Raw genomic sequence first — 22,913 nt, 5'->3', positions numbered from 1 at the left:
CTTGTGGCAGTTTATCCAGTGCCCTTTCCAATGTCCTGTGTTCGAGTGTAAAGTGGTCATTCATTCCTCAAGTCTTTGGCGCCCTCAGTGCAAACTCGAGTCACATTCGGTGTTACATTGTTCCTTTACTGGCGTGTAATGTGTAAATCTCTCTTGCAGAGCGACCCACTCGCAGTGGACTCTTCTTGGCCTGTGCCTTGCCTTTATTCAAGACTCCAGCCGAAGGATCTTCAGGCGTTGCAAGCCCTTTATCAACTTACTCATCCATTTTCCCTTCAATTGCTTGCTTTTGTAAATTTAATTCTTTAATTTACCCCCAAGTGTTTACGTAACATTTCCTTATGAAGTAGAGCCTTCAGCTCCTAAATTCTCCCCTTTTTCTTATTTTTTTTTTACGATTTCCCTTTACGCAAGTCAGAACTCCAAGGACAATTAAATAAAGTTCCATTGCCGGCCTGTAAAATAGCATAAACCCAGGTAAATACGTAAAAAATATAATACATACATATATATAATATATATATATATATATATATATATATGTAATTTATATATATATATATATATATATATATATATATATATATATATATATATATATATAGGTTACATATACATATACTGTATATTATATATATGTATGTATATACAGTATATGTATAATTTATATATATATGTATATATAAAATATATATATCTTCAAAATTCATAATTTATATGCAAGCACCCTTCAAGTGAACCCTGCATGCATTGTTCAAGGGGAGGTGGGGAGGGGGGGGGCTAGAAACCACCCATGAAGGAGCACCAGCAACGGCAGAAGGCGCTCCTGCGACAAGGAAAGAAGAGAGAGAGAGAGAGAGAGAGAGAGAGAGAGAGAGAGAGAGAGAGAGAGAGAGCTCTCAATAAAGGTACATCGACCACCAACCTCCCGAGACTCTCAAGGCGAAATGACTTGACTCTATTATTGAAGATAATCGATAGCAGGCCACGAGTAAAATGACATCTGAGAATCCCTCCTCCCGGCCTTGGCATATTGAATAACAACCAGAAGCTTTTTCAGCTGTCACACTCTCTCTCTCTCTCTTGAAATTTCGTCTTAATCCCTTCAAAAGTTTTTCATTCTTCATTCCCTTTACCTCCTATTACTTCTTCCTAATGAACACCGTAGTCTTTGGAAGTTTGAATTTCAAGGCAATGGCCCCTGGGGGCTTGTTCCAAATGAATAGGGCCCATCTTCCAAATATAATAATAATAATAATAAGGTATCGAAACAGCAAGGCAATAATTTCAATTGATCTTTAACTTTATTGAACTATTTTTACTATTTTTTTCGTCATAGGAAGAGGTACCTGGTAAGTGACCGATGGGAGTGGATGAATACTTCAAAGGCAAAAAGCAATGCCGTTGTGGGTCAAACAGACCGCTGCATAGATCTTTAGTACCATGCAAAGCTCACTGCAGGCAGAGCCCTCTAGCGGGAGCGTACAGAAACGAAGATACAAATGCACCTGTAAAGACAATGATAGCCATCGTTTTTGTGCGCCATAATGAAAAATGAAGTGCATGGGAGATAAGGTGCAAGACTAGGGGTCAGTATGGCATGCAGTGATATCCTAAACAAGGCTACCTTCGTGCATTGCTTTCCTCAGAGTGAATTACGACGGAGATGAAAATGAGGTTATGGCGTCACCCTCGAGCATTGTAGGGTACAGAAGTGGTAGGTAAAGCATGTCAGGGTTAAACCTTCCTTCTTACCCTTTCCCCTCGGTTGAGAGAGAGAGAGAGAGAGAGAGAGAGAGAGAGAGAGAGAGAGAGAGAGAAAGCTCCTCCAAGCCTTGACATGTTAAGATATAAATAAACATAATTTCATCGCGGTAATAACAGTAATTCCGAAATTGCGTGTCTGTGGCTGTTCTACAATTCGCGATACAATTTTTGTGTTAGTCTCATGAACCCACCCAGCTCCTATCCTCAGTTTGTATTCGGTTATCAATCTTAATTATCTTGACAAACTGACTGCTGTACCGTCAGTTTTTTTTATATTATAAACTATTGCTATGGGTAGTTTGGTCTAAATCAGTGGTTCTCAACTCATTTCAGGTCATAGACCAACAGTCCAATTAAGAAAAATATTGTGGACCATTTCTGTTTTAGTAAAAATAAATAAAGCATAGACAATAAACATTTTGGATTGGATATTTCTCTTACAGAAGAATTACAACCTGAAGACTGTCGTTAAAATTTTTCGGTAGGAATACAATAACATGAATGGTCAATTACTTATCCAGTTCAAACTGTTCTTACTGTATTCCAGTAAATTTTAATATACGTATACCAATCTCCAGTTTATTACTAAATACAGTGAATGTCCTGTGGACAGCGTTTATAACACTATTTTTACTATTTTTTTTTATAGAGGTAGTAGTCTCATGACTCTCGTTTATACGAACAAAGACCTCTATATTACAAAGTAGTCCATGGACCAACAGTGAGACCCAATGGTCTACACGAATGAAATTTATTCCAAAAATACAACTTTTGGGTGGTAGGAACCTCTCACTCGTCTTCTTTATTATTATTATTATTATTATTATTATTAATATTATTATTATTATCGCCAAATTAAAAGCCCCACTTTAGTGGCTAAAGAAAAAAAATCGTTCCTAAAGATTGCTGGGTTTCGGAGAAGGTTGCCTGGATCACAAAGATGTAAGGATAAGGATTGTTCTTTATTATTATTATTATTATTATTATTATTATTATTATTATTATTATAAAATTAAGACTTACTTTACTGGCTAAAGAGAAAAATGCGTTCCTAAAGATTGCAGGGTTGCGGAGGAGGGGATTGCCTGGTTCACAAAGACGGGTTGATCCGATTGATTTATCGACGTAACGAAATGGCACTGACGCCTATCGCAAGACAAAAGGAAGAAGAACCAGAAATACAGCCTAAGAACTCTTCGTGTTAACGAATTAACCAGACTCGGCAACAAAAATACTACTGATTTTTTCTCATTTAAAAAGTTATCGGTCTAAAAATTTTTCACAAAGTTTAGAATTTTTTCACAAAAAAGTTATCGGTCTACAATTTTTTTTTTTATAGTTATCGGTCAAGTATAAAATGTTGTCGGTCTAAAAATTTTTCATGTGAAAAGTCATCGGTCTAAATACTTATGTGAAAAGTCATCAGCCTACAGTTTTTCATATAACGCTGTTTAATTTTTCACATAAAAAGATAATGGTCGAAAACTTTATCATATAAAAAGTTATAATTTTTTCAAATAAAAAGTTGTCTAAATTATTTTTTTAAACGTTATCGGTCTAAAACTTTTTAATATAAAAAATTATCGGTCTATAATTTTTTCATATAAAAAGTTATCGTCTATATTTTTTCATATAAAAAGTTGTTGGTTTAAATTTTCTCCATCTAAAAGTTGTCTAAAATTTTTTTATATAAAAATTACCAGTCTAAATTTTTTCATATAAAACGTTATCGGTCTAAAACTTTTTAATATAAAAAGTTACAGGTCTATAATTTTTTCACATAAAAGTTATCGGTTCAACACTTTTTCACAAAAATCGTATCGGTCTACAATTTTTTCATACAAAACGTTATCAGTCTAAAATCTATTCATATAAAGTTATCGGTTTAAAATTTTGCATATAATAAGTTAATGGTATAAAACTTTTTCATATAAAAATTTATCGGTCCATAATTTGTTCACACAAAAAGTTATCGGTCTAAATAATTTCATATAAAACGTATCGGTCTAACAATAAATTTTATCGGTATTATTTATAACATACACGTGACATGACTGCAGCCCACAAGACAGACAAATATGGAAAATATCTTCATTTCTATAGTAGAACTCTATACTAGATTTTTAACAACGACTGACAAATAAAAATATCTTCAAATAGTAGTAGATTTTTTATGAAAAGTAAAAAAAAAAAAAAAAAAAAAAAAGTTTGAATTTTCTTGTAGTTTTATTCGAGTTTCTGCATTTCTACTCTACACATTTTCAATAATCTACCCAGTACATGTAACAATGAAAAAAAAAAACATAAATAAAAAAAACAGATTTCATACGTTAACCTCTGTATAATTTGGTCTAATAAAAACACTTATTTTCTAATCATTTAGCTTTTTTTTTCATACTCATGATCTCATCCCTATTCTAAAACTTAATTCCAATAAAACAAATTCTGATAAACTACGAATAACTCCTTCCCAAATTCTGTTGGATCAGTGGATGGGATGAACCACTTGCTTAAAAAAAAAATGCACCTACAAGGTCTTACTGATAGCGAGTCGCCCCACAAAACTAGGCTGAACTGTTGCATTTATCTCGCACTCTCTGTAGTCTTTATTACATACGAACCTATTATGTTCTTCACTTATGTAAAAAGTACATTGCAGTTGGCAAAATAAGAATATGTTACAGATTTGTGAAGTGCACAAAATAAAGTTAAGCATATCCTGTTTGCAAGCTACGAAGGGGACATTTAACGGTCAGGCATGCCAAATTTCGTCAGCCTGTCTAAAAGTAGATCAATACCTATTCCAGAAAAGGTTGCATTAATAAACAATTGCCTATTTGCCTTGCAAAAACATCAGAAAAATAGGAAGAGATCTATGCTATCCAACCCACATTATGGATATTTGTTACAATAAAGTTATAGACACCTATGAAAAATCGGAAAGATAAGCCCCCGAAAAGATAGCAGAAGAACCTAAATATAAGCCAAGGATTATTTTCTTTTGGCCCTGTAATAAAACATATGTTCCAGAAGGATATGAAAGACAAAATAAAGAGAATTACCAATAGGTCGATTTCGATGTTAATCTGTTGACAGTTGTGTGACCTCCCAACCCTTTTCTATTCCCTTAGGACTTATACCCACCATATATATAGGCCCTTGTCTCTGTATACCTTTAGTTGCTGTGACCATGTCTTGGTAATACGACGAACGTACTTAGCATCTCATTGTTTCACTTTTCTCTCGTGGATGTAACTTTGTTCATACATAGGCTATACATATATCTGCATTATTTACATATATATGTATATATATATGTATGTGTATATACATATATATACAGTATATTTGTGGAAGTTTTACTACACATGGAGTTCATCCATGATTCGGCAGTTAAAGCATGACTATGGCACTGACCATTTCTTTTCTTGGGAAATACACCCTGTTAGGGGCATCGGTCTAACGCGTGTGTATATAAATAATTTTTTTTTTCATTTTCTCCACCGAGCATGCCCTTGACAAGTGCCTCGAGTTTTACGTTCTTGTTTAAAGTGCGTTCTCGTTGGCGTGTATGTGTGTGTGTGTGTGTGTGTGTATATGTATATATATATATATATATATATATATATATATATATATATATATATATATATATATATATATATATATATATATATATATATATATATATACACAAACGAGAACGCAGACACTAACAAGAACATAAAATTCGATGCACTTGTCAAGAGCATGCTGGGTGGAGAAAAAGAATAAAAAGGATTTCTTAAACATTTTAGGCCTATAGGAATGAGGGAAAATCGAAGGAGGGAACTATAGTGTCAAAACTTAACAGTATATGGACAGGCACAACCACCTGACCGACCAGGTTTTTCTTACGTTTGTGCCGGGAAAACGTTTTGAGGTAGCCTAAGGAAGAGAGAGAGAGAGAGAGAGAGAGAGAGAGAGAGAGAGAGAGAGAGAGAGAGAGAGAGAGAGAAATGACAGGGACACCTTGCAGGATAAAAAGAGCGAACTCAGGCATGATTAATGGAACTGTCTTAAGCCTTGTCCTGTCAAGATGGGAAACACGGTGAAAAGCGCCTCAGTTACGAGAGCAATTTTCCATGCAAGGACGTTACAAGGCCGATGTGAATCTTTTGGTTATTGAGATGAAAAGTTTAAGTTACAGAATCAAAACATTTTTAGGGGAACATTTAGCAATTTGGTTATGACATCGCCTGGCCAAAAAAAAAAATTAGGACACTGAATAAAAATTATTCTAAGAAACCATAAACTAGGAGTGAAAAAAAAATTAGGCCTACAAGTTGAACCAAGTGAAAACTGATAGGATGGCCTAAAAATATAAATAAATATGATAATGACAATGATGATGATGTTCCATAAAAAAACCATTAAGAGTCAAGTTCGAACAAAGTATGGCAAAAAGGTGAAGAAAGAAAAAAATCAGACCACTGAGTCTTCGGCAGGAGCATGACAGGATACATAAAATGTCCGGCAGGCATAATATTTGCCCATTTCTTGGCAACGTGCTACCGGCAGGCCATCAAAGTGCCAGATTCTACGGTGGAATTCCGTTATCACTAACGATCAACTTGCCGTGTGTGTGTGAGAGAGAGAGAGAGAGAGAGAGAGAGAGAGAGAGAGAGAGAGAGAGCAGTAGGGGAAGGATGGAGGAAGCAATAGAGAAAGAAGGGGAAGGATGGAGAGAGAAGAGAGAGAGAGAGGAGGAGAGAGAGAGAGAGAGAGAGAGAGAGAGAGAGAGAGAGAGAGAGAGCGAAAACAGTAGGGGAAGGATGGAGGAAGGAATAAAGAAGGAGTGAACTAGGGGAAGGATGGAGAGAGAGAGAGAGAGAGAGAGAGAGAGAGAGAGAGAGAGAGAGAGAGAGAGAGAGAGAGAGAGCAGGGTTTACTTCGCAACTAGTTTCCTAACTCCAAGACCCATGCTTAACTCTCATCAACTCAATTTCCCGCATAATTGGATTATATTAATTGTTTGCCTGAAGAGTTATATTACCATCACGGCCGTATTATGGCAAACAAAGGTTTCGTTACGAAGTTTTCGACGTGATAACGGAAACACGCTAACTTATAACCTATTGTGACATTCGTTGTTTCCAAACTACATCTTTAGAAGATTAACTATTATCAACAATATTACGGACGAGAGCATAGATCGAATAATGTATACATACAGTAGGTCTAAAAATATAAACGTACTTTACTTTGAAGCAATCTTACTTTGCGACAACAGTCGAATAGCTTAATTATAGTCTGTTTGGTTTTGCAACCATTTCGAATAAAAGAAAATGAATGAAGGTACTCAAAAAAATTAGTCCTATTAAGCAGATGTAAGCCTAAATTGTCATTCTGGTCTTTTTCAACCAAACTTTGGACTATCTTTGGCCAAAATTTTGGCCTTTTTCGACCCAAACCTGGTTTATCTTTGGCCAAAATTTTGGCCTTTTTCTACCAAACTTTTCTATCACCTTTGGCCAAAATTTTTGTTTTTTCGACCAAACTTTGGCACCCCCTTGGCCAAAATTTTGGTTTTTTGATCAAACTTTGGACCCCCTTTGGACAAAATTTTAGCTTTTTCGACAAAACTTTGGACCCCCTTGGAATTAACTTTTGCACTCTTACTGCATCAAACACAGAGTCTGCATTACTTTGGATATAACTAAATGGGTTTACAGGTAATATGGATCGAGCTCTGATTACCTCCAACTCCCTTTCATGGTTTGCTCTTTCTCTGTCCTCTTTTTCTTTATCAGCCTGCATCTGCAGCGTAAGTAATTTTTCTTCTGATTCTAGCACCTTCAGTCTACACAAGTTTTCTTCTGTTTCTAAACGTCTAAGTTCGGCCTCTGCATCACCGTTCTCATTCTCTTGCCTTAGCTTATTTGTAAACTCTACCTCAGCTGCATTCAACAATTCATATGCCTCATTTAACTCTCTATCTACTTTACCAGAGCTTATTAATGCTTGGATTGCAACAGATTTGATTTGTGCCTCAATCATATCACTATTCACATTACCCCCACATATCACTGCTAAGAGAGTCCACTGTGCCTTAGTCAGGTGAGATTCAGATAACTTTCTGATGGTTGGAGGGCCTAAAAATTCCTGAACTTCAAACAGAGGCATTTTCTCTAGTTTACTCAACTAAACAGTTTATAATACACTTTAAAACAACTAAATGGTTACTCTCCTACCAAAATATCTCCCTAACACCACCAGTACACCATAAACCAGAGTGATATTCTGTTTAGTTCTTCCTGGACAATGGGCACCAAATATTTTATCACGAAGTGATCACGTATCTGGTTATTACACAAATAATAAGACCAAAAAATTTACCTCACTTCAGCCTGATACTTGAAACCTCCTAACAAAAATATTAAGACTGAATACTCCAAAGGTTCAGTGATCCCATAAAACTTGCTTAACACTTGAAAAATCAATCTAAATTTGTCAAATTATGGGTGAGGTAACAACTGATATGCTATAAACAGACTAGGGGAAAAAGGGCATCACTCCATCAAATACTATAATTGTTTCCCTGGTCCTACTTCACTTTGACAAAGGAGAACTAGACAGATATATCATTTACCTTGAATACACACACAAATATCTCTAATCACTGGTGGTCAAAATGAAACACTGTGCTTTTAAAACTTTAAACACACGAATTTATTTCTAAGTTCAAAAGTTATAAGTAGAGTTCACAATCTCAAAAGATTTACTATTACTTGACAACACTAAGATTTAGGTATTTCTTAACCAAGATTAATTCACAACTTTAATTTATCTTGAAATCAATTTAATTTAGCAAAGTTCAAACGATTAACACTCACTCCAGATTATAATGCAAATCTTAATAATTGAAATCAACATAAACTTTGGGAAACACTGTGAAATTATAAACACAAGCACGATAATAATGTGAAAACACGGGCATATAAAAAATATGCAGAAATAAATATACCAACAGTAATTTCACTAAGACAAAATATGTTTAAAGATTATATCAATCTTTCAAAAGATTACCTTCACTTTTAAAAAGGCTAAACTCATGTCTTTCTAAACTTCCTCAAAGATAGCACTTCAGTTTTCAACATAATTACAATACAAGCAAATAAGCACATTACCTTACTCCTTTTGTAATATATAAAACACACTTTCTTTCACAATGGTTGAGGAACACAAATATTTTGGAACCATTCACAAAAATATTACATTTCGCGTGGGAGAGTTTTACAAAACTTATATATTCAGGAGAGCAACCAGTGTACACCCTAATATGAATTGAGAGAGAGAGAGAGAGAGAGAGAGAGAGAGAGAGAGAGAGAGAGGGAGAGGGACTTCCTGTGTCTTTGAGGCCCCTTTACAGACTAACACTTTTAGTTCAGCAATCCTGCTTTTATCTTCAAGCCTAAGTTGCCAATTAGTCACTTCAAATCTTAGAATAACCTGAGCCCCTTTCTTCTACATTCTAGAATACCCCCAGAATACATATAGCACCTTCTTTAACAAACAGAACAAATGAATACTGAATACATACAGTATTCTAAGGCTTAAAAGAAAACATGCCTGGGCTCTTATCTAAATGATTGGCATTTCCCGTTCTGGTTGGGCACCTGTGTACACAAAAGTCCATTTGCAAGCGATCTGCGGGTAAAAACCCTGTCAATCCCTGATCAGATCTTATCTCCCCTCTTGTATCCTTGGCAGGCCAAGTGAGTAAAATTCTGTTGCTGACCTGTTAGTGTTCTACAAATCCAGAAACCCAGGAAAATCATAAATATATATATATACAGTATGTGTGTGTGTGTGTGTGTGTGTGTATGTACACACACACACACACACACATATATATATATATATATATATATATATATATATATATATATATATATATATATATATATATATATATATATATATATATATATATATACATATGTGTATATATATATGAAGTTTTCATAATAAAACTAATATTGTAATACTTACCTGAACACCTGAATTAGCCCTGGTTACCTACCAGCCCGAACTATATCCCCAACTCATTACCCACTAAGTGGGTAATTAACTCTCAGCGTTACCAATGCTTACAGGAAAATCTTGTCAAATGAGTTACCTAGCGTACCGTTGGCAACGCTGCTGCAAGTCCCGGTTGTGTATGGCCGAGATCCCCAATTGCGTTATTCATTAATCAGATTGAAGTGGGGAGGAGGGTGGGAATCATTCAGGTGTTCAAGTAAGTATTACAATATTAGTTTTATTATGAAAACTTCATATTGCAATACACTCCCTGAACACCTGAATTAGCCCGATTAACAAAATTTAGTGGAGGTGGGTTCAATTAAGTCAGACCGACCTACCAACAAGTAAAGCAGGTAACTCATTATCTTCTACTATGCATATAAAAGCAAACCTCACCTGGTTGTCTACTCGGCAGGTGGGGATGCCTGAAAGGAGAGAGTACCCTTAACGTCAGTCTCAAGTCACGGTACTGTCTGGGTCGAGCTACTTCCCATGTGGTATTCAAAGAAAACCTCCCACGGAAGAGGGGAAACTACCTCCCATGTGGCTATTCAAAGCCTCGCATGTAGCGGAGCCTGGCGAACCTCCCATGTGGCTACTGGTAGCCTCTCATGTATGGAGGGGAACGACGAGCCTCCCATGTGGCTATTGTAGCCTCTCATGTATGGAGGATAAGTTGAGTGTGCAGTCAGAGCTTCCCAATCATTGCCGTCCGTTGCCGTCGATGCTGTGCCGAATGGGTGAATAAATCGAGCTGAGAACCACCTGGATATACTCACCTCATTTAACTGTAAAATCTTGTGTTCCGTAAATGAATTCTGATTCACTGACAGTTCTACTAACCTATCTTATGCTGTCTAACCTTGCTCCTTCTCTCCCCACCCCCACCCTTAGTTTACCCTTTACTAAAGAACTGAATTGGCCGCCACAAAAGAATCCAGCGAGTAACCCTTTCCCGACGAAAATTGAATGTCCTTAAGGTAGAAAGAAGTGAAAACTGATACTGATTTCCAAGTTGCTGCTTCTAATATTGCCGACACCGAGAAATTCTTGAGAAATGCCGACGATGTCGCCACCCCTCTAATACTATGAGCTCTTGGGCGCTCAGAGGAGTTCGATGGTTCCGAAAGAGTTGAAGAATTTGCCGACGCTTGTTGTATCACCTCTCTTAAAAAAAAACTAATAGCATTCTTCGAGATCGAGCGGGAAGGACATCTGGGAGAAACGAATAGCATTCTCGGGCGAGGCAACATCTTTTCTGTGCGTAATAAATAAGCCTTCAGCGCCCTGACCGGACATAATAGCATTTCTGAAGCGTCACCTCCTACGAAATCTTCTAAAAACGTTACTCTAAACGCTCTGGGTAAAGGATTCGATTCCGATTCCAATTTAGCTACGAATTCCGGCAAATATGACAGAAAAAGTTCTTTCCCTGAGAAAGATACAGTTCTTGAAACAGCCCGAAACTCTCCTACTCTTCTAGCTGTGGCCAGTGCAACTAGAAATAATACCTTCTTTGTTAACTTTCTTAACGACAGTGCTTCTAATGGCTCGTGTTCTGATGATCTAAGGAGACTTAATACTGCTGCTAAATCCCACGATGGTTCCCGAAGAGGAAGAACTGGACGTTCTATCTTAGAAGACCTTAAGAGATCGTGAAGTATTCTGCTGGTCGCCAATTCCGGAAGATGGAAACGGAATGTACTACTAAGCATTGATCTGTAACTGGCGATCGTAGAGTACGATAATTTCTTTTCTTTCCTAAGAAAAAGTAGAAAGTCCGCTACTTTCGCTACCGTTGGAAGTGAAATACGATGACCTTGGTTCTGGCACCAACTGCGGTAAACCGCCCACTTGGCCTGATATAGTTTTCTGGTTGATCTTCTCTGACAGAAAGACAGTTGGCGAGCCACTGCCTTAGAGAGTCCAGCATGACGTGCTGCTCGCTGGACATTTTGGTGTTGTTGGAGTTCCTGAGTTTCATCAACACTTGTTGAATCATTCCGAATGGAGGGAATGCATATGTTTGCATGTCGTTCCAAGACTGCAACATAGCGTCTGTCCCAACCGACATGGGATCTTCTACTGGGGAGAATATACTGGGAGGTGAAAGTTTAGTCTTGTAGCGAACAGGTCTATGGTTGCTGGCCATTTCTTCAATAGAAGTTGAACTTCCTCCTGCACTAGCGTCCATTCCCCCCCTGGAACCTCTTGCGATCGGCTTAGGGCGTCCGCCAAAACGTTGAGTTTTCCCAACACGAACTGAGGAATGAGAGTAGTCCTGTGGCACTCGCACCAGCGGAGAATTCTCTGGGCGACTTGATTCAAAATTTGCGATTTTGTCCCCCCCTCCTTCTTGAGGTATGACACTGCAGTTACATTGTCGCAAAAGAGCGCTACCCTCCTGTTGCTTATCTGATTTGCGAAGCAACCTAGAGCCTCTTCTACTGCTCTTAGTTCCCTGTGGTTGATGGACTCCCTCCGATCCAGATTCGTCCAAAGGCCCCTGGCCTGACATTCCTCCAGGGTTGCTCCCCAACCCTGACCCGAGGCATCTGTGTACAGATGGAAATCTGGAATGGGGGAGTCCAATCTTACGCCGATGGTCAGATGATATTCTTCTGACCACCACTGAAGATCCTTCAGGCAAGAATCGTCCCGGACTATGAACGCGTTCTCTTCCCGAAAGTCCCAGCGATTCCTGAGACATGCCTAAAGAGAACGCATCCGGAGACGAGACCCTGGAATTAAGAGTGAGAGGGAGGCCTTCCTGCCCAGCAAGCTCTTCCATAGGCTCACAGGTTGAGCTCTGTTTGATCTGAATGTTTCTAATTGGCTCAGAATTGCCAAAACTCGTTCCTCTGTCAGGAAAGCCCTCAAAAGACACGTCTGAATCATTATTCCTAAATAATTTTTGTCTGAACTGGAATCAAAGAACTCTTTTCCAAGTTGATGCATATTCCCAACTTTTGACACAAGTTTAGTAAGAAGTCCCTCGCCTGCAAAACTTCCTCTACTGACGAAGCCTGAACTAACCAATCATCGAGGTAGCGCCTCATCCTGAAACCCCAACGATGCATTATCTCTGAAATAGGAGACATCACCCTCGTAAAGACTTGAGGTGCTGTGGTCAGACCGAAGCAGAGGACTCTGAACTGAAATGTTCCAGTTGGACCCGAGAATCGAAGGAACTTCCGAGATTCTGGATGGACCGGAACAGGGAGATAAGCGTCCTTGAGGTCCACTGAAATCATCCAGTCGTCTCTCCGGACCGACTGCAGCACCGACTGAGAAGTTTCCATATGGAACTTCAGGGAGATGATGAACCAGTTGAGACTCGAGAGATCTATGATGGGTCTCCAAGATCCTCCCGACTTTGGAGCTACAAAAATCCGACTGTAAAAGCCTGGGGAAGAAGGAGCGGATTCTAATGCTCCCTTCTCCAAGAGGGCTCCGACTTCTGCTGCTAAAGCTATTCCCCTGATGGAGGAAGGGGAATAACTGGGAAGATGAACCGGTGAGCTGGATAGCGGAGGAATAGAACGAAAAGGGACTCTGTACCCCTTTCTTAACACCTCCACTACCCAACTCTCCGCACCACACTCCTTCCAGATTTCCCAGAATGGAGCTAGGCAACCTCCTACCGGTGCAGACGAGGGAAATGTCTCCTATTTCCGAAAACCCTTCTTAAGGACAGAAGGTTTCGGATCTGAAGCAGAAGCTGAAGACTTGGATGAGAAGCGGACTTTCTTAGGGGACCTAGTTGGTGATTTGGAATGCGTCCGCTTAGCTGGTGATGTCATCCTGGAACCTCTCGGTGATCTGGCGGTCTGTGCTGCCACCCGAATCATTGCTTGCTGTGACTCGACAGCTGAAGAGGAGGAAACGAAATTTACCATCGAAGCTACATCTTCCTCCCTGAAAACATCCACATCGAATGAGATAGTGCCTTCGACTGAATACGAAAAGTGTCTTCCAAAATACCCGCCTCTCTCGCCATGACAGAAACCAAACGATTCAAAGAAGGGACCCTAGACAGAAGAGCTTCCACTGATTCATTAAGAGGGACCCTAACACCCGCAGAAGGGTTACCCGCAACCTTGTAAAAACCCTTACGAGAAGGAAGCAAGGTGGAATCCTGCCTACCCGACCCAATTAACGCCGCTAACCTACCGTCCGCCTCCCTCAATGCCTGCTCGACACGGCCAAACCAAACTAGATTCTTTGGTGCATGCGCCACCACTGGTTTTGTCGCAAACAGCGACTCAAACATCGCCTGATTAGGTTGAAAAGGTTCTTCCGGAGCCTTGGACTGTGGATAAAGCGCATGAATGAAGTCCACCATCCGCTTATACTCGTTCTCGTTCGCTGAAGGAGAACAGGCTTCTGGTACCGGATCCTCTTCCTTGCAAGAGAAATCCTTATCGGAAAGATCCGACCGAGTCAAGACAGGAACGGAGACAGGCTGACCCCTAGAAAATGCTGGATCAGTTAACCCGGAACACGAAATACATGAGTGCGCAAGACGAACACCTGAAGGATCAGTAGCAATCATGTTGTGGGCAGCCGAGAAGGGTTGCACAAAACCCGCACTCTCCAACAACGGTGGAGCTACGCTTGAGCCAGACACACCTGGGGGAACCACGCCCACCTCAGAAAATGGAGAAGCCGCAACACTCGCAAACCCCGAACTAGGCTAAATAACAGTAGCATGCGGATGAGGAACCGCAGCAGCAGACATTCTGCTATTTGCGGAAGAAGAACAAGGGGGGAAAAACCCGTGCTGACCCGCAACCGAACCCGAACCTACAAAAACTGTTTTAACCAGAGAAACCTGTTGGAAAGGTAGAGAAGGAAGGTACAGAAGGAGGGAAGAGAGAAGAAGCCACACTCGGGGTAACCACCGGAGTCCCTGCCGATGACGTCATACAGGTGGAGAACGTACCAGTCGGGCCAGAGCTCACAGGAGTTTCGCATGGGAAACTGCAGGGTACCGAACCCGAAGCGATTGTGGATGATAGGTTACCAGTAAACCTAGCTACCGGAGTGATTGTTGAGACTACTGGAGCCGAAACATTGAACACGGGAACAGTCGCACTGCCAGACGCCGCAGCAACTAGCTCCGGAGGATGAGAAGTCATATGATTTGTGGAAGATTGTCCCGAAGGCAAGTCTGTTAATGGTGGAGAGCTCGGATGAGCGAGAGAAGAAACCGAAAGTCTCCCCGAAGAATGACCCGAAACGGAAGGTTGAGAAAAAGCCATAGAAGATTTTGAAACCATACGGGAAGAGATGTCTGTATACAGAAGAGGCCATAGATTTTAAGGAAAGAAAATAGACCGATTCTGTTCCCCCCTGATAATCTTGTAAAGCATCATTTGTGAATTCCGGGAGATTTCTCAAAACATGCTCAAAATGTTGGAAAAACCAATATTAAAACAATTTCTAACCAAAGATCTGTAGCCTTTAGAAAGTCCCAACAGATCAGCATTATACTCTGCAATGTTCAGCAACTGATCTACCGAATTAGACTCTGAAAGGGACGAGGGTTTGTCCCCAGGGGGAAACAGAAACTTCGAAGAAGAGGAAGGGATACTTTCCAACCTATCTAAACCAGAAGAGCTAGGAACCAAAATTGAATCATCCTCTACCGATTTTGCAACCTTTTGTTGCAGAGAGCCTACTGCGGGAAAAAGAACCGCTGTTGGATCCAACAAGGGAGCCGCAACCTTAATGACACCTGACTCCGACTGCACCTTCAACCTATCTTCCTGATTCTCTACTACCGTCCTACCCTAACTGTCTGAGTCAATCCTAAATTTGATTTTACCTTAGGACTTACGTTACCAGGGGGAAAGGGGAAATCTGCTGCTGACACTGCCTGCTCCGCGCCGGGGATGCCGGTAGATCCTACCTTTGAGGTTTGCGGTTCTCCATGACCCCCGCCACCCGTTAGGGCTGGTTCTGGAACAGGCAGGGGAGCTGAAAAAGAGCGATTAGATTGTGTGTCCCTATTACCTTTTTCCTGATCTTTTATTTCTGTTAGTTTTGACATGAAACTTGAAAACAAGCTAGACATGCTGGCTGACAATTTGTCTTCTAATTTCCTAAATAATTCCGACTCTAAAGCCTCTTTGTCAAAACCCTGTCTCTACCGCTGAATCCTTACGTTTACTCTTAGAAGCTAATGATTTCCTATACTTGAGATAATCTTCCATCTGTGCTATCGACCATGACCTACATTCGTCACATCGCAATGTGACGTTACATTGTACCTTCCTGCAATTTATGCACAACGAATGTCTGTCATTTTTAAGGGTACTCATCCTTTTCTTGCAGGCGATGCATGAACGATGGGCTGCAGTTTCTCCAGCGGTAGCAATCTCCGTCGTCACGGCAGAAGCAGATGTGGAAGCCGAGGTGTTGTCCAAGGGTGGTGTCTTATCCATTTTATCAATTTCAAAATCCAAAGCCAGGCCAAGTCAAAACGGGAGAGAAGGTCCAAAAATCCAGAGAAAAGAACAATCCAGGAGAGAAGGGGGCGATCAAAACCAGTCCAAGTCATTATCCAATCTAAAAACGAAAATATGGGGGTCGGGCTTAGAACCAAAAATTCGCCTGATGTAGGACAAGTCCTAGCAGCACAGCAAACAAAAAGCAATTGGGGATCTCGGCCATACACAGCCGGGACTTGCAGCAGCGTTGCCAACGGTACGCTAGGTAACTCATTTGACAAGATTTTCCTGCCAGCGTTGGTAATGCTGACACTGACAGTTAATTACCCACTTAGTGGGTAATGAGTTGGGGATATAATTCGGGCTGGTAGGTAACCAGGGGTAATTCAGGTGTTCAGGAGTGTATTGCAATATATATATATATATATATTATAAATATATATACATATATATATATATATATATATTTTTTTATTATATATATATAATACATATATATATATATATATATATATATATATATATATAGGGCTTATATATATATATATATATATATATATATATATATATATATATATATATATATATATATATATATATATATATATATATATATATATATATAAATACATATATATAATAGCTGACTAACCCCACTGCCCAGGAAAACTCTCAGTAACAAGCAAAAAACTCTCTCTCTCTTTCTCTAACACCAACCTTCTACTCTCTCTCTCTCTCTCTCTCTCCTCCCTAACACCACCCCCTACTCTCTCACCTCTCCCTCTCACTCTCTCTCTCCAATTCTCCCTCACTCTTTCCCTCTTTCTCCTCCCTAACACCCCCTCTACTCTCTCTCTCTCACTTCCTCTCCCTCTCACTCTCTCCCTTTCCTGTTAAGATAGTTGCTTCAGTTACATTGCCCAGCATTATTGAGATTTTATATTCCACCCTTTCTCATCCCCATTCTTATCAGGAGCTGAACTTGTATTTAAAGGGCATCGAGAGTGTTACTATTCATCTTAGCAACCTGAAAAACTATGGATTTGACACTAATATCTGTCATTTTGGACATTTTATTTTTCACCCCTTCTCAACCCCACTTCCTGTCAGGGCTGAACTTGGACTTAAAGGGCATCGTGAGTGTCACCATTCATCTCAGCAACCTTGAAAACTATGGATTGGATGCTAATATCTGTTGTTTTCAGTTATTTTTACGTGTCACGCCCTTCCCACCCCAACCCCCTTTGGTGCCAGTGATGTCTTACCCGTCCCCACACTATTCTTTTCCAGATAGTAAGTAATATGTATACCGAAATGAGGTACGATAAATTCGTAGAGTTTATTTAGTTACTAAGTCTGCTGGCAGAACCAGCCCGATTCAGGGAAGTCCTTCCCACCCTCACCCCCTTTGGTGCCCTTTGGTGTTAGTGATGTCTTACCCCAACAGAACTCTTTCCTAGATGGTAATTAATATGTATACAAGTTTAGTTGAAACTGCTCAACGAATTTCAGAGTTATACTGGAACACATATACACACATACTACATACATCCACAGAATATTATATATATATATATATATATATATATATATATATATATATATATATATATATATATATATATATATATATATATATATATATATATATTAATATATATATATATTATATATATATATATATATATTAATATATATATATATATATATAAATAATGAGATTAATAGATATTTTTGTTTTTCTATGAGTTATTAAAACATGTTTGCCAAAAGTCATTATCAGCATTGCACAAGTCTATCTAAATCATCAGTTCTTCATTGGGCGAGTGGGTTCCATTCTCAGTTAGCACTCTGCTGGCCACGAGTTCGAATCTCCGAGCGGCCAATGAAGAATATGAGGGTTTCATTTCTGGTGATAGAAATTCACTTCTCGCTATAATGTGGTTCAGATTCCACAATAAGCTGTAGGTCCCGTTGCTAGGCAACCAATTGGTTCTTAGCCACGTAAAATAAATCTAATCCTTCAGGCCAGCCCTAGGAGAGCTGTTAATCAGCTCAGTGGTCTGGTTAACCTAAGGTGTACTTACTTTACTATCTAAATCATCAATTAATAATGTTTTAAATTAAAAGTCAACGTTTTGTCCACTAATTAAAAAAATATATAAAAATACGGTAGATAAAAAAACATTTTTGACTGCCAGCTAGCCATTAGCCTGTCACCATATAATCTCTCTGTCTTAAGAGTGACATCACTAAATTATCTATACTGTATGGCCTTTGTTTCTTTCATATATATATATATATATATTTGTTAATTTATATATATATATATATATATATATATATATATATATATATATATATATATATATATATATATATATATATATATATATATATATATATATATATATATATATATATATATATATATATATATATATATATGTAATGAAATATATATAAATTTAAATAAATTTTAAATAAATTTAACAGATTAGCTTACTTTCTTAAACAGCCAACTTTAATGTAGGCTAGCCTAACCTAAGCTTAGAGACTAGCCTGTCATCTCTTTGATTTCTTCTTTATTTTCTTATTTCAAAGGGTAATCTCCTGAATTTTTATACATCCATTTTCTTGATACTACCAGGCAGGAATTTTACAGCTGAAAGTACTGTCAAAGAACTGTTCTACCTCATAATTGGGCATATCTGTTTTTCAAAAAAAGAATTTAGATATATAAAATAGATCATTTTTCTGTTGGCTCTAATGGACTCAACCTCATCATTCTCAGAATCTCTAATTGTTTGTTATATGATATCAACAGAAATTAAAGTAAAATTTCCTAAGCTAAATTTTTTTATTGCATGCAAATTCATAATGTAATAAATAAATAAATAAAAACGAAACCATTGTTTTTATCAATGTTTAGCATATTTTTATTAAAGAAAAGCTTCAACAAAGTCTGGATTTGCACTGAACGTATCATTAATTTACATGTATATGAGGAAATTCATCAGAAAGTAACTAGAGCATGCGCATATTGTACTTTAGTACATTTTTGTACAATAGTATGGTACCCCTTTTTAAATTAACACCAGAATATCTTGGTAGGCCAGACATCAATGGTTTTTGTAAAACTACAGGGCAACTCTGCACGGACTGCCATGTTGTTGTCATGTAATGGTTCTGGGTATGCGCAAGTCATTAGGGAGCCGTATGTTCAAGAAGGGATTGGCTAAGGAAGCCTATTATGAAAGGCACTATACTAACCTAATGTACCCTAACCTAACCTAACCTAGCAGGCCATGTTACTTAGCAGGGGGGGGGTCCGCCACGCGGGGAGCCCCGCGGACCCCTGGTGTATAAAACCACTTTTTACCAAAACCTCCCTTATGACACTGCACATGCGCGACAGCATTCCAGGATGACCAGCATACAAAAGCATCAGTTCTGATGTAAATTACTGGTTAATTATTGTCGACCCCCCCCCTGGTAAATTGTTAATAAACAACCAAAATACTACAGGAAAAGTCAATTTCCACGGTAATGGGCGATGCAGAGCAACCCCATAGTTCTACTATGGATCCTAGCCTAACCTCATAACTCAATTTTTGCCCATACCAGGTGTTGGTCATTGTAGTGATTTAACACTGAATAATTCACTAATTCGTTACAGTGGAAAAAACAAACTGAAATTGGTAATGGCAATATTTGGTAGCCATTCCGGAGGTTAAGGCGCTACCCTACATTTACCCCTGCTAGCCTACACCAACTAACCTAGTGATTTATACAGTAGGTTACAGGTCAGCGCTACGGATATTTTAATTACCAGGCTTACTATCTATCATTAAAACACATTCCTAAGATTGGAAATCGTAAAAAATGAGTTATATAAAACGAAACACATCTAGGCGCAGTAGTCATGCGAGGCAGCAAAGGCTCCCGTACGGCAACATTTCTCCATAAGCTACGATATGGAATGGAATACAAAATCCACTATGAAATTATCATTTCATGAAGTGTTATCATTACAGTTAATTACTTTATTATAAGCCTAACCTTGCAACTGTTCAGAAGCGGAGTCTCTTTTGAAAGTTGGCCCCGGTAAGGACGATCGTGGCTCACTGTGGAAAGTAAACTGGTCACAGTTTCGTTATCCTTAAAGAAATAAACGATCCCAGAGACGTAATTTAATTACCTAACCTTCACTGGTATGACCAATTTATATTACTACGTTCAAGAACTATGGGCGATTAATGATTAATGAAAGCAAACACAGAAGAACACGGTGATCATCAAATCGCGTTTTTAACACTCGTAAATTTTTGCTATTATAGGTTTGTAGGAGACCTAGCAAATGGAAAAATTCATCGGCATATAGGAAACTACGCTATTAAGGCAATTGTTATTATTATTCTTTAGTATCTGAAACCCATTCATATGGAGTAAGCCCATAAGGGCCATTGGCTTAAAATTCAAGCCTCCAAAGAATATACAGTAGTGTTCATTAGGAAGAAGCAGGAGGAAGTAAAGAGAAATCCAGAAAGAAGAAATCTCACTTATTAAAAAAAAAAAAAAATAATAAATAGATAAAAATGTATTAAAATGCATAAAGAATAGGATTAGGGTAGTATTGTATTGCATTTTCGCTTGAACTTCTGCTACGATGTTAAAATCAATATGATTGTGGCACATTGTAGACCCATCCTCGAAATATGTAAGAATCTGTATGAAAGTGTCAGGAAATAAATACGAGCCAGAGTATAATAATTGTAAGATATCTCCAGCTTACCACTTCACTTGAATCGAAGATCCCGACGACAAAAATTTATTAGATCTACGCAGGGCCGGATCCACGGCTGTGGCGGCCCTGGGGCACATCATTTGTTGGGGCCCTATATCCACTTGATTTATTTATTTTATTTTATTTTCTTCTTATTATTATTATTAGTGGAGTGGAGGGGCAAGTACAGTGAGCATTTTCCACCTGGGCAATTCTGGGTTATACTGAGGACTATCATTGACAAAAAATGAAGAACTCTTAGTATTCTGATTAAATAGGTATTATAGAATATCTAGTCTCCACATATAGGTAGTACCGTAGCTAAGGAAACACCAAGGAAGCTTCTACATTATTATTATTTAACTAATTTACAGGAACAGAGCAGGTTTACGTACTCTCTGACAGGCAAAAGTTGTAATTATTGTCTGAAAATCTATTTCCCGAAGAATATCACTTTCAATACTCATTATAGCCAACCATGAAAAACGACTCTGGCTCACTGACGTTCTCAGTCGGTTTTTTTTTTTATTATTTTCATCTTGGAAAAGGACCTTTCACCACTACAACTGGACACCATTAATACTAAATAGATTCTCAACAAGATTTCAATTACGAAAAGTTGCCTGTAAGCCACTGTCAAGGAGAATTTTGTAGAAGTAGAGTTCTTTTGGAATTTTTCATTGTCTTTTCTGTCGAGTTTTACCAATTCAACAAAATGAACGAGTTCATCTTTGAGACTGGGCTCTAAGTCACCTTTGTAAAAACTCACAAGACTAGCTGCTGCTGAATTGATCTTATCAGCATCCATATCTTCTAGGCGATTGAGGAATCCAAAGAACTCACATACAACATCATTAGCAGCTATTCTGTCACTCAGAGATTGGACAATTTGGTCAATAACTGAAAGAAAACTGTTTGCACGAAACTTTACCTTGAGACTCCTCTGGGCATCCTCTGCTTTACCATAATCAAGTTGATTAAGACGCACGTTCCTCACACAATGGCGAACTTCAGTATACTCTTCTGTTCCGGACAGCCTGACTTCGGCTGCTTCATATTCCTCATATTTTTCTCTCTTTGTTTCAATAAATGTTTTCAAAGACTTGAGTGCTTTCACTGCAGTACTGAGAACCATTTTAGGATCTTGTAAAATAAGGTTTGCTGCACTGAATCTTTCTGGGATGTCATTCCAAAATGTTGCATAAATGACTATTTCTAATTTACCCATTTTTTTTATATAAATTACATTCTTCATTCCGAGCCACAGCCTTGTTTTCCTCATCAGTCATTATGTAATAAAGAGCCTCTCTCATTGCTGTAACCATGCACTATAGCCTTTGTTGCATCTGCTCTGCAAGACCAACGAGTTTCATTTAGTCTCTTGGGAACATACAACTGCTTATCAGCTCTTTTTAATTTTTCTTTGAGCGTAGCATAGCGTGCCGTGGATGCTGTGAAAAACAAATAAATTTGTTGAACAAAGTCAAAGTAGTGAATAGCTGCAGAGCATGTATTAACTGCTGCCTTTCCCACTAAATTAAGGGAATGTCCAAAGCATGGCACAAACTCTGATAATGGATTCTTGTCTTTGATGAGGGCTTGCATTCCTTTATACTTCCCACTCATATTAGCAGTATTATCATAGGACTGCCCTCTGCAATCTTTGAGATCAATATTGTGGCCCTCTAAAAACTGAAACGGGGCTTTGGCCATATCAGAACCATTGTGACCTCGATTGTCCATGAATGTCAGGAACCTTTCTTTTGGCAATGTGTCTTCCATATAATGTATGACTAAAGTTAGTTGATCAATGTGACCCGCATCTAGGGTTGAGTCAA

General features: G+C 38.5%; 1 long non-coding RNA gene across 3 annotated transcripts in view; it reads right to left on the bottom strand.

Annotated features, from left to right (window-relative positions):
- The window catches only part of LOC136855059 (uncharacterized), a 200,960-nt gene extending 179,833 nt beyond the window's left edge, over positions 1-21,127 (bottom strand). Inside the window, exon 1 of one of the 3 annotated variants that reach the window (XR_010857878.1) lies at positions 20,352-21,127. This is a non-coding gene — a long non-coding RNA (uncharacterized lncRNA). The remainder of the gene's footprint in view (positions 1-20,351) is intronic. The other 2 variants (XR_010857877.1, XR_010857876.1) reach the window with 2 other exon arrangements.
- Positions 21,128-22,913: the final 1,786 nt, after the last annotated feature.

This window comes from Macrobrachium rosenbergii, chromosome 3 (assembly GCF_040412425.1).
Source record: "Macrobrachium rosenbergii isolate ZJJX-2024 chromosome 3, ASM4041242v1, whole genome shotgun sequence".
Classification (NCBI taxonomy): Eukaryota; Metazoa; Arthropoda; class Malacostraca; order Decapoda; family Palaemonidae; genus Macrobrachium; species Macrobrachium rosenbergii.
The sequence above is the reverse complement of the archived record's forward strand: the minus strand, read 5'-3'. Positions and strand labels throughout refer to the sequence as shown.